The following is a 12,584-nucleotide window of genomic DNA, read 5'->3' as shown; positions in this document are numbered from 1 at the left end:
ATATATTTTAATCACCAAACTCTTCGATATATCAATTCTCAACAAAAACTAAGTCATCAACATGGGAAATGAGTCTCTTTCTAATAAGAATATACATTTGTAATCAAATACAAATCTAGTGTTGAAAACAAAGCAGCTGATGCACTTATTGGAGTGGTATATATTATTTCTTCTATGGCTATACAAGTGGTGGGATTTGAACTACTTAAGAAAGATTACCCTTTATGCAAAGATTTCAATAATATATTTGCCATTTTAATTGCAAGACGACATGGAGATTTCTATTCTTCACCACATAATGATTATCTCTTTAAGGGAACTCGACTTTGTTTACCTAATACTTCTCTTCGAGAACAAGTGATATGGGAGTTACATGTTGGAGGGGTAGTGGTTATTTAGGAAGGGATAAAACAATTGTAATGGTTGAGGACCATTTCTATTGTCCTAGCTTTAAGAAGGATGTGGCCAAGATTGTCTCTCAGTGTCGCACATACCAATTATCAAAAGGAAAAAAAAATACTGGTTTATATATGCCTCTACCTATGCTACATAAACCATGGTAAGATCTAAGCATGAATTTTGTGTTTAGTTTGCCTAAAACCATTAAAGGGCTTGACTCTATATTGATGGTGGTGGATTGGTTTTAAAAAATGGCTCACTTCATTCCATGCTCAAAGATCTCAGATGTTGTTTACATTGCTAAACTTTTCCTTGAGGAAGTTGTTCATCTTCATGGGTTACAATTAACAATTGTTTCTGATCGAGATGTGAAATTCACAAGCTACTTCTAGCGAACCTTATTGAAATTGATGAATACAACGTTGAAGTTTTCTTCTTTTCACCCTCAAACAAATGATCAGACAGAGATAGTTAACAGAAGTTTGGGTGATTTACTTTGTTGCCTAGTTGGAGATCATGTTATCATATGAGATCAAATTCTTCCTATGGTTGAGTTTGCATATAATAGTTCGGCGAATAAATCTACTAGATGCAGCCCATTTGAAATTGTTATCGGCATGCTTCCTAGAAAGCCAATTGATTTTGTTCTTTTACCATTGGAGGCAAGACCAAGTGCTGAAGCTGATGCTTTTAGCAAACACATATAAAATTGCTCAAAGCAATGAAAGATATAAAACACATGTTGATTTAAAAAGAAAGTTTGCTGGATTTAAGGAAGGCGATATGGTTATAGTTTATATAAGGCCAAAATGATATCCAAGAGGGATTGATAAGAAACTTCATTCAAGGAATGTTGGACCCTATAAATTTTGAAAGAAAATCAACTCTAATGCTTATGTCTTTGATTATCCAGCAGACATGAGTATTAGCAATATCTTCAACATTGAGGATCTCACTTTACATTCAAGACATGAAGATGTTATGGTAAGTAATGCACATAATGCTCGTTTTCCATCAATTCAAACATGAAAGACAACATTGAAGATGTAATTGATAATTAGATTGTGTCTGAAATGGAAAACGGTTATCAAAAGTGTCTTGTCAAATGGAAGGCACGCCCCCTTTCTAAATGCACATGGATTATAGATGATGAATTTTAATAGTTGAATCGAGACCTTTATGAAAGATTCTATGCTTTTGACTTGTTAGGGACGAGTTTTCTTTCACCTGGGGAGAGTTGATGGAGATAAGTGACAAACACCATTAACATCCTTTAAATGCAAAAATAAAGGTTCTAAAGCTCAACTATTAATTTGGCATATCTTAGAAGATGGTAGACCTACTTGGGAAATATAAAGTTCATGAATTCCAAAGGTTGAAGTCAAAAGTTAAACGACCAACATTAAATGTCCAACAGATATGCTTTAATTCACATGCTTGGAAAATTGTAGCATCTTTGTAAGCCTTTTATGTTTCCTATGTGTCTTTATGAGTCCTTTATGTTTTCGATGAGTCCATCTACTAGCATTTATGTTTAGTATTTCTTTATGAGTCCTATTATAAATATGCGCACTTCTATCAATGTTGGGATATGAAATAGATATCAAAGTTTTGTAAGTTCTCTTAAGTTGGTGTGATACAATCTCCCTATGGTATGATGTCTAGGAACCCTTAGGTGTTATACCTAAGTTTCTACATTCCTTTACCACTTCATTCCAGATTTTTACTACCCGAACTCCCATCACAATCTCCTCTTGTGCTACATCACCATGTCATGATCATTTAAGGAAAATCCAATGGTACTTGAAGGATGAAAACAATGGATGACCAAGTTGAGACATGCTACTATAGAGCCTGACACTGAACTATGACAACTGTCATACATAGAGCTATCTAGTATTCCTAAGACACAGATATTGATTAAAGTTATTTAAAGAGAAAATATAATTTACTGAAGTTCTCACATCATTTGTTAGCTCAAATTAACAAGTTGAGTTTTATGATGTTGTTGAGTAAGCATGAGGGGAATGTCACAAACCTAAATATATATACTGAGGTTCTTGTAAATACTATGTACTCTAGGGACCAAAGTGTTATACTAGAGTTATGAATAGTACAAATAGGTAAAAGGATTACCAAGGAGACAATTAACCCTAATAATTTCTCCATCAAAAGAACCAGTTGATTTCCTACTGTATGATTTGCTTATATCAATTAACATGCAACAACTCATAATTCATATTATGCATTTTCTGTTATAAAGAATGCGTAAATTGAAAAATAAAATTTGAAAATAAGATTATGTATTGCTTAGGATGTTAATTTAATAAGTGAAGTGATTTTTTATTACTTAGGTAGATCATTTTGATATATCATGTGATAGATGGAAACATGGTAAAATGTGATAATGTGTTACTGTTAATAAAATTAAATATACTTTTGAAAAAAATAGCAATCATATGCTCATATGCTTTATGTGGTGGTTCAATCATATATTCCTTGCAAATCTTTTTTAAAATATTGCAAGGCACTTAATATTAATTCTAAAAACAGATGAAAGAAATGTTGAGAGGGAATGCAATCACAAAACAACTAATATTGCACAAGAGGAAACTGAGTTTCATAGTAATATATCAAGCATGGATGTGCAATATATTCATTCTGTAATGAATTAAAAGTACAAAAGCAATATTTTAGATCTACAATGAACAAAACACCAATTTTACATAAATCAGAATTTTATACATGTCACAGCAATTAATATGTTCATTGATATGATATATATCATACAATAAATATGAGCTATAGTATTTGTAATATATGCTAAGCTATGATTCTGGCAGCATTAATTTCAACCTACAAATGGCCTGGACCATCACAGTTATAAGAATGAAAGCTACAATGACAATCCTTCCTCTCACTCATGATAGGAATTCTGTTGAATCCCTGTTCCATTAAGCTACATGCTATTCAAATTTGGATAATTATTTCCCTTACAACTGTGAGAAGCCCAGAATCCATAAAGTTAGATGCATTTTAGGCAAACATTGAAGAACAAATACAATTAAAAGGAATAGTTTTAAGGGGCCATATGCTTTTTACCTATCTAAATTCATGAAACCAATAGGTAAATCACATTGAGTTTTCTCAAAGATAACTTCAGATGAAAGGATAACATGCAGCCTGTGAAGTAGAATGACAACAGCATAGAGAAGCAAAAACTTAAACAAGTTTTAGCACTATGGATTTGGTTGAGGTCTTTTACATATACAAACCTGGTGAGTTAGATAATGATCATGATGGTTCACAGAAAAGAAATGCTCAACATGCTCACTAACTGATTCATCAGGATCAGGCGGAACATTTCTCACAAGAACCTAAATAAGCCATGAAAAAGTTAGCACTACAAGATATAAAAGTTACAATTGGATACCAGAATATATAGATCAAGTGGTTTGTCAGAACTAATCAAAGATGACAAAACTTGAGAAAGCAAAGCAAAATTTTTCTACTATCAACACATTTATAAGCTATATATTAGATTATGTGAAATGTTGCCTAATTCATTACAAAGTTTTGTGTCATTTGTTTGAAAGATAATTTCAATAGGTCTACAGCCATGACTGTTCTGTACAATCATGACAATCAAACCAAAATAGTTTTAGCAAGACAGAATATCTTATAGAAATTCAGCACAGAAAGTTGTTAGTAAATTGTCTAAGTAATAAGCTACCAATGTGACTGTTTAAAGGAAATTGACAATAAATCATTAGGAAGAAGTATGTCTCCAAAAATTCTTTGAAGAAATCTTTTTCATTGCTAGATTTTTCAGAATATTTTTATAGTATTAAAAGGCTTATCATATGTTTGAAAAATATCTTTTAAAGCACTTCATACACCTGAATGGATGATTGCATCCTTTCTTGGGAAGTAATTTTTAAATGTGAAACCCATATATCAGTTAAGAGGATAATTATATTATTGCTTTTGAAAAACCATTGCAAATCATGAATTTATAGAGTTTAGGCATAACTTTTAAATTTAGGCATAACCTAGGATATGCCTTGGACTAGGTTTCTTCTTTTATCTAACACTCTCTCTTAAGTTGGACAAATTTTATGTATGTTCGACTGGCTAGATAAACCATAAAAAGGTCTCACAAAAGAAAAAGACAAAATACTATAAGAGAGTTGGAAGTTTACAAATACTAGTGTAGCAAGATTAAGATGCAGGGCTCTGATTGATCATCAAAAATCATCAATTGGAATGTGGTGACAATTTTAAAGGCCTTAATATGACTTCCTTGACTCTATCTCAAATCGAAGACACCTCAGGATTCTGAAATTTGTAAGGATGTGAGAGGTTGCTTAATGAAATTGATGGATTAAGCTCTATCATCTACTCTTGAAATGAGGATTCAATATAAAGAAGAGACTAGAGACCGAGTGACGGCTGAATATTACTCTAAGAGACAAGATTTCCTATAAAGTTTGAAGTTCTAATATCTACTAAAGAGATAGAGGATACTAGAAAAGAGACAAAAGTATGAATCCATCTTTTCCATGTTGCACTAGACAAAAAAAAAATGCAGAAACAAGTGAGATTAGATTGAAACATCCACTTTAAGAAGGGAGAAATGCTAGGAGGACATATAATTTTTACTCCAAGAGAGAGCAGATTTTAAAGTTACAAATAATAATTAATCTCATCTTAAATCAGGCATAAAACAACATGTGAAAGAGGAACAAAAAGATGAAATTGAATCCTGATTATACTTTTGATGAAGAGGTAAAAAGAAATTGTGAAAAATATAGCAGTCACCTTTCTTTTTATATAATACTATCTCTCTCTCTCTCTTCTCCACAATTGGCTTGCCTAGATCAAGCCACATATTGAGGCAAAGTAGGAGAGGAAGAAAATTAGGCTTTATGATGGCGGAAAGGGGAAAAACTAGAAATTAGGGCTTATCATGGCAAAGAGAGAGAGAAAGAAGAAAAATAGGGTTTACGATGGCGTAGCAAGGAGGCTAGGAAAAAAAATAGGTTTATGGTGACGGAAACAAAATATTGTTTATATCGATGGTGAGAGAAAGGCAAAGAAAAAAAGAAAGCCATGATTTTGTAGGTGATGAAAGGAACGATGAACCATCATATTAACTTTACAATTTTCCCCCAAGGGAATTAAAGAAGGAAATCTTAACCCTAGAGAATAATCATTTTCTTCTGAAAAAAAGTAGAATCCGTTATTCCAGCGGTCTCATACGGTCGGCCCCACGACCATCTGTGATGAGGTAAATCGAGAAGCTGCAGTTTGTCACAACGGAGGAGGGTATTGCTCGGCTTCGCCGAGATTCAAACTCTTGCCCTCTTCTACAACTTTGCTCCGTCATAACCAACTCAGGTATGCCCTAGAGACTAGAGAATAATCATTCTCATTCCAAGTTAATTAAGAAGGATGAAATTATAATATTATTGGGTATAGAAATAGTATTATAACTCATATATTTATAAACTTTAGGCATTACTAATTCTATCTAAGATTTTGACAAACGACTTAGGTCATGCCATGGACTATACTTCCCATTTTATATAACAACATCAAAGTTGAAATATAGTTTAATTTCTCTTACTAGTTTGTTTTCACATGATTGTGATCTTAGTATGCTTTCCAATTTGTATACTATTATTTCTTATTATTGGCTTTGATATTGATATAATAACAATAACAACCAAGTCTTTATCCCAGTGAAATTGACTATATAAATCCATCTATATCATTAGATTCAATCCCCTACTATACCTCATTTATATTTAAATAAAATTTATTTTATTTTATCATTGCTAATCAAGTCTTTTTTAGACTCTCTTCCTCATTTAATATGTATATTTGTCATGGTCACATATAGCCTAATTGGAGCATTATTGGTCGCCTAAGTATATGTTTATACCATTTTAAATGCATCTCTCAGAATTTTTCCTTAATAGATGCAACCTGACTTTATCTCTAATATTTTCATTTCTCGTTCTACCCATCCTTATATGTCTGTATATTATCTTAACATCCTCATCTCTATGACTTTCATCTTCTACTCATGTGCTCACTACATCGCCTAACATTCATCTTCATATAATATAGCAAGTTGAACTGCTATTTTCTAAAACTTCTGACTCTGGTATTGATATATTTTCTCAAAAATATAACAAGATAGACATAATTGTAATAAGTTTTTCCAACTTTAGAATGAGGTATAGAGAAGAGTAGGCATGGTGTGGTGGAAGATTTTGATATGTGGAGTAGATTCATTTGTATGATGTTTGACTTGGGGGGGGGGGGGGGGGGGGGGGGGGGGGGGGGGGGGCAAGCATGGTGAGTCTTTAAGTGGTAGGTAGGTAGGAAGATGAAGTTGAAGCACTTCTCTACACAACTTTGCAAACCTGACAAACAAGTCTTATCACAAAGGAGTACTACAATGTTAAGTTTAGATGGATGTTATTGTATTCTAAAATAGACGGTTCTCTAACATGTTAAATCTATGATGGGAAACAAAGGAAACCATGAATTATTCTCAAATTCCATGGACAAAGACATAGTATGCAAACAACACACTTTGTGAGATGATTAGGCAAGAAGGTTGCCATAGTGATTTTGTGGGTGGCAACATGCAATGGAGATGCAAGGACGACCATTAAGGTGATATCTAAAGGCATACTCATGTTTTGGAGAAGAGGTCTCAAAAGTTTTTTGTGGTCACATTTGTATATGGAAAACTGACTATTGCAAGGAGGAAACCATTGTGGGATGGCCTACAACGACTTGTTACTGATGTGGGGTTGTCGTGGCTAATCTTAGGGGATTTCAACTCATATCTTTCAGCAGAGGATAAATGTGGACGTCTTCCAGTCACACAGTACTATACAACTGATTTTCATAACTTTATGGCTTCTATTGGACTAGAAGATTTATCATATACAGGTTGCATATTCACATGGACGAATGGCCACCTATGCAACAAACTGGATCATGCTTTTACTAATAAACATTGGCTAGAAGCAGAGCTTGGTCTCTATTCTAGATGGTGGCATTTGCATTCCCAAGCCCTTCAAAATTTTCAATATGTGGGCTAAACACGACACCTTTTCTCAGTTAGTGGAGTCTAAGTGGATAGCATACAAGCAACAATTTCAATGAGGCACAGAGCAATTCCACTTGAGCAAAGTTTGAAACTGCTGAAAAATGATTTTAAGATGTTGAATATTGAACATTTCCAACACATCACACAAGAGTAGCTGCTGCTAATTAAAGATTAGAAGAGGTCTAGGATGTCGAACTGTCACATGGTAGCATGATTGACAACTACAAGGAAATACAACAAACCACAGCTTGTTGTGCAGCCAAACACAGCTTCTACATGCAGCGAACAAAGGTGGGGCATTTCCAAGTAGACCGCAATTCCTCCTTTTTTAATGCTCTAGTTAAAAGGAACGATCGGAGGAAAGAAATCACTACAGTTGAGACCTCAAACAACAGCATCACGATGTCATTTGAGGAGGTTGTTTGTGTATTCACAGCCCACTCAAAGTCAGGTTGGCACAGTTCCTGAATCGAACAACCTTCTCCCATTCCAGCATGTAGTTTGGCCGACTTATTTCAATATACCAGCGTGCTTAGCTGGTTCGGTTACCAACAGTAGACGAGGTCAAGACGACGATCTTTGATATCGGAGATCAATAAGCCTCAGGCTCATATGGGTATGAATCAAAGTTTTTCAAACAAGTTTGGGAGACGATTGGGGCAGATTTTACTATAGTAGTCTTGGAGTTCTTCAATAGTGGCAAATTGTTATGGAGATGGAAACATACTTTGATAGCCCTAGTTTCAGAATCAACACATGCAATTAAGGCGACAAATTACCAACCTATCTCTTGTTGTACAATGTTCTATAAGGTTATCTCCAAACTTCTGGAGGCCTGGATCTCTAAAATATAGGACTACATCCTTCATCAGTCTCAGACAGCTTTTGTGCAAGGTCGCCTTATGACAGATAACATCCACTTAGCACAGAAGCTCTTTCAGAAATATAACAGGAAACATATTTCTCCACTATACATTATGAAGATTGACCTCTAGAAAGCATTTGACTCAGTACATTGGGATTTCTTACATGAGGCTCTTCTTGGACTTAATTTTCCCGAGCAGTTTATTGCATGGATTATGGAGTATGTGACCACCACTTCATTTTCGGTGGCCATCATCAGGGGGACATTTGGATTCTTCAAGAGGCCAGAGAATTACGCTAGGAGGACCCATTATCACTATATTTATTTGATATATGTGTTGAGATCTTTGGGACACAGATACAACATAGTACATTACGACTGAGCTTCAAGTTCCATCCTCAGTGTGCCCACCTCAGATTAACACACTTGGCATATATAGATGATTTACTTCTTTTTACAGGGGAGATACTAACTCGATTGACATATTATCTTCTTGTTTACAAGAGTTTGGGGGCGACAATGAGACTTCAAGTGAATAGATTGAAATCAAACATATATTTGACGGGAGTTGATGACATGACACGCAGGAGGCTGCTTTCCATTACTAGTTTTCAAGAGGGCATGATGTCTTTCATATATTTGGGGATACTGTTAGCTGCTCAACGACTTTGGATTTCTGACTATAGCCCCCTACTTGAGTCTTTAGTCTAAAAGATCAACATTTGACCTCAAAAGACATTATCCTATACTGGCAAGGCACAACTCATCACTTCTGTGCTTCAAGGAGTGGGATGCTACTGATTATCCATCTTGCCACTACCATAAGGCGTCATTGACTTATCTATAACATCTGTAGGTCTTTCATGTAGATCTCTAAGCATCCTCGGTGTCATGGGCAGATATATGCAGACCTAAAGAAAAAGGTATCTTGGGATTTCGAGACTTGTGGGCTTGGAACCTAGCCCTCCTAACTAAGGTTCTATGGCAGATACAGATGAAGGACATCCTTTGGATCAAATGGTCCATCATAGTTACTTGAGGTGTGCTGATGTATAAACATAGGAGACAACCCACTCGGGTTCCTCTCTGATCAAGCGATTGTTATAGATACTGGATCTTATATTATTGGTTGCTAAGTCCCCGGAGGCTGCTAGACAGAGACTGGCAGACTGGTTCAATCAAGAGGGAGGGGTAGCACGAGCATAAAATTTTTTTAAACATCCTCGTCCTAAGAAGCTATGGGCTTGGATAGTGTGGAAGATGTTGGGATGCAATCAAAATCCCACATTGGAAATACATGAAAAAGATCATGGGTTTATAAGATGGAAAGATATCTCCATTGGTATGAGGCCTTTTGAATAAAGTTCAAGAACAAAACCATACGGGCTTAGGCCCAAAGTGGACAATATCATACCATTGTGCAGATATTCTGATTCCATCTGTACTAACAATTGGTATCGGAGTCATGGTCTATGTAGAGCCATGTGGGGACCCTCAGGAAAAATAAAGGAGGTAGGGGAGGCCGGCCCGAACCATGAGGAAAATGGCAACCGGACCATGAGGAACATGGGCAGCCAGACCATGAATAAAAAATGGTAGGAGGGCTTCTAGTGGTCCTTTGTTTGAGGGGAAGATTGTTGGGATGCAATCAAAGTTCCACATTAGAATACATGGAAAAGATCATGAGTTTATAAGATGGAAAGATATCTCCATTGGTATAAGACCTTTTAGGGAGAGCCCAAGAACAAAACCATGGTGGCTTAGGTCCAAAGTGGACAATATCATACCATTGTGGAGATATTCTGATTCCATCTGTACTAACAAAAGACTTACTTACAGTCAAGTCATGCAGTCACCTTCTTGATGTTGGCACAGAGGAATCTCCCCATCAGAAACAAAAAGGATTGCTTATGGCCAAGTAATGGAAACACAGGAGCATTTATTCTTCAGGGGTCCCCTATTGCAAAATTATGGAGGATCACAGACTGGCTCCATATGCGATCGGAGATATCCACCTACCGACAGATATTGAGTCTTCGGAAGACATTACCATGGGAGCCGGATGCTCACAAAGGTTCACCATCTTGCCTTGTCATCTATGATTCATTTTGTATGGAAGGATCAAAATAAAAATTTATTTGGTGAGGGATAACTAGACATTGAAGAGATCTTCAAGTGTGTGCAAATTCAAGTATACCAGTCGCTGAGTGTTTTCTCTGATCTGATGCTTTGTTAGACATGAGGAACTCCTAAATACCAATTTTTGTACTATGATTCATTTTTTACTTATCTAAAAAAATGGTTTGGAAAAGGGGGAGACCGCCACACTACATTAAGTCATGGCCTCTCTTCAAACATGAAACTTAACCAAAGCAACTCAAAAGTTATGTTGCTAAGTGAAAAGTATAAATTTCTTCGAAAAGGAAATGGTACCCATTGTATAGGATCAACATTATAGTTAATATAAAATATCCATGCAAAACTAAAGAAAATGTTGTGAACTTTAAATTCTAACATAAGATGTTAAAGAAACTTTGCAGAATGAAGATTATTTGACACAACTTACTGTAAATTGATCTGGTCGCCGACCAGCAGTAGCCAGAAAATGCAACCTCATCGATTGTATTTTTTTGTATTCCATGTAGAGTACATAATATGTCCAAAATGTAAATACATAGGCCATTCCCACATGTGCCCAGAACCTGACAAGGAAAAACCTACTTATAAAACACTAGACATGCAACCCTCAATGCAAAAAGGAAGGAAAAATCAAAGCCAATGCACTATTTTAGAAAGAAAGGATTTTGGCAAAAGAACAACAATCCAAAGAATAAGACGACAAAGGTACAAAGTTTATTTTCCTAAACAAATCATCTACCATTGAATTCTATGTAAGGCCATAATTCTCATAATACTCAATCTTTTCTCATAATATTCTTGTTAACCATCTTGAACTCATATATTCATACTTGTTGTGCTAACTTAATCTACGTGTTTTATGTTCTTTCCTAACCATCCAACAATTTGTATTACAACCCTAGAAATTAAATAAAGGCAAATTGATAAAATTAATAGCTATAGGTGTAATAGTTATTGAGGCAATAATATAATTGGAGCATGTTAACCATGGTTAGAGGTTGATTTTGAGTTGGGCTTTATCTGGACTCGGATCTAAGCCAATTCGATTAGGTTTATTCTGAACCTAAACTAATTTAAAGTTAATCGGGGCACTTTCCGTCTGATTTTGGTGAAGTGGGATCCATAAGGAGGGCCTTGTGACTAACATTACGTGGACTTGATTATATATAAATTGCCTTTTTGGTTCTGGAGTTTTTTTGGTTAGGAATTACTTGCCTGACCTATTCCAATCTATTTAGTTCCTCTTCCTCATTTTTCAACAAAAGATAGAATCTATCACCCCAGCGGCCCCATGATCATCTGTGAGGAGATAGCAATTGACCACTACGGGGGAGGGCATTGTCTCAGTTTCACCAAGATTCAACCCTTGCCCACTTCAACAAATTTGTCCCGTACTAACCAACTCAACTATGCCCCGGAGGCAGTTCCTCTTCCTCCTAAGTATTCCCAAATGTGAGCACAATCGGCTCAACAATTAACCTCCTAAGTATGCCTAAATGTGAGAACTTATATATCTAATGCTCCAACACTCACGTAGTTGATTTAGAAGCCCCAAATTGACTAGAATTTTGATTCAATTGATTGGACCACTTCAAAATGGACCTTGGATTTCAATGGCAATATTTCCAATCAACTTAAATGAAATAATGATTATATCTAATGCTCATAACTCCAATCGATTGAAAAGTCTTTTACTACATTATCACTTAAACAAAAATATCCTATTTGCCCAACCCCTCCAAACTTGAAACACATACAATATGAATGGCTTGCATCTAGTCGACTACTTGTGCTAGTCGATTGGTTTATTACACAAATTAAATTGCGCATGGATTCAATGCTTTATGCTATTTAAAATCCTTCTTCACAAACTTTTCTTTGTATATCAATTTCAGATTTAAGTTAATAGGAAATTAATTTCATAGTTTACCCAACTAATAAAATGTTATTTGAAATAATGCGCATTAAAATGGCAATACAAAGTGTCTTATTTTCCATTATGTTTCCAAAGTTTCGACTCCCCAACCTGATAAGCCTGAAGTCCAAATT

At 35.3% G+C, this 12,584-nt stretch overlaps 1 long non-coding RNA gene across 1 annotated transcript; it reads right to left on the bottom strand.

The window, feature by feature from the left end:
- Nucleotides 1–3,673: 3,673 nt before the first annotated feature.
- LOC141826161 (uncharacterized) lies at nt 3,674–5,468 on the bottom strand. The gene is made up of 2 exons (XR_012601618.1): nt 5,221–5,468; nt 3,674–3,776 (listed from the first exon to the last, which is right to left on the bottom strand). It is a non-coding gene; the product is annotated as an uncharacterized LOC141826161 (long non-coding RNA).
- Between the last annotated feature and the right edge of the window lie 7,116 nt (nt 5,469–12,584).

Source organism: Curcuma longa, chromosome 4, assembly GCF_044706935.1.
Source record: "Curcuma longa cultivar G26 ecotype Majalengka, Jawa Barat chromosome 4, ITB_CL_G26_1.1, whole genome shotgun sequence".
NCBI lineage: Eukaryota > Viridiplantae > Streptophyta > Magnoliopsida > Zingiberales > Zingiberaceae > Curcuma > Curcuma longa.
This window is presented reverse-complemented; position numbering and strand designations above follow the sequence as displayed.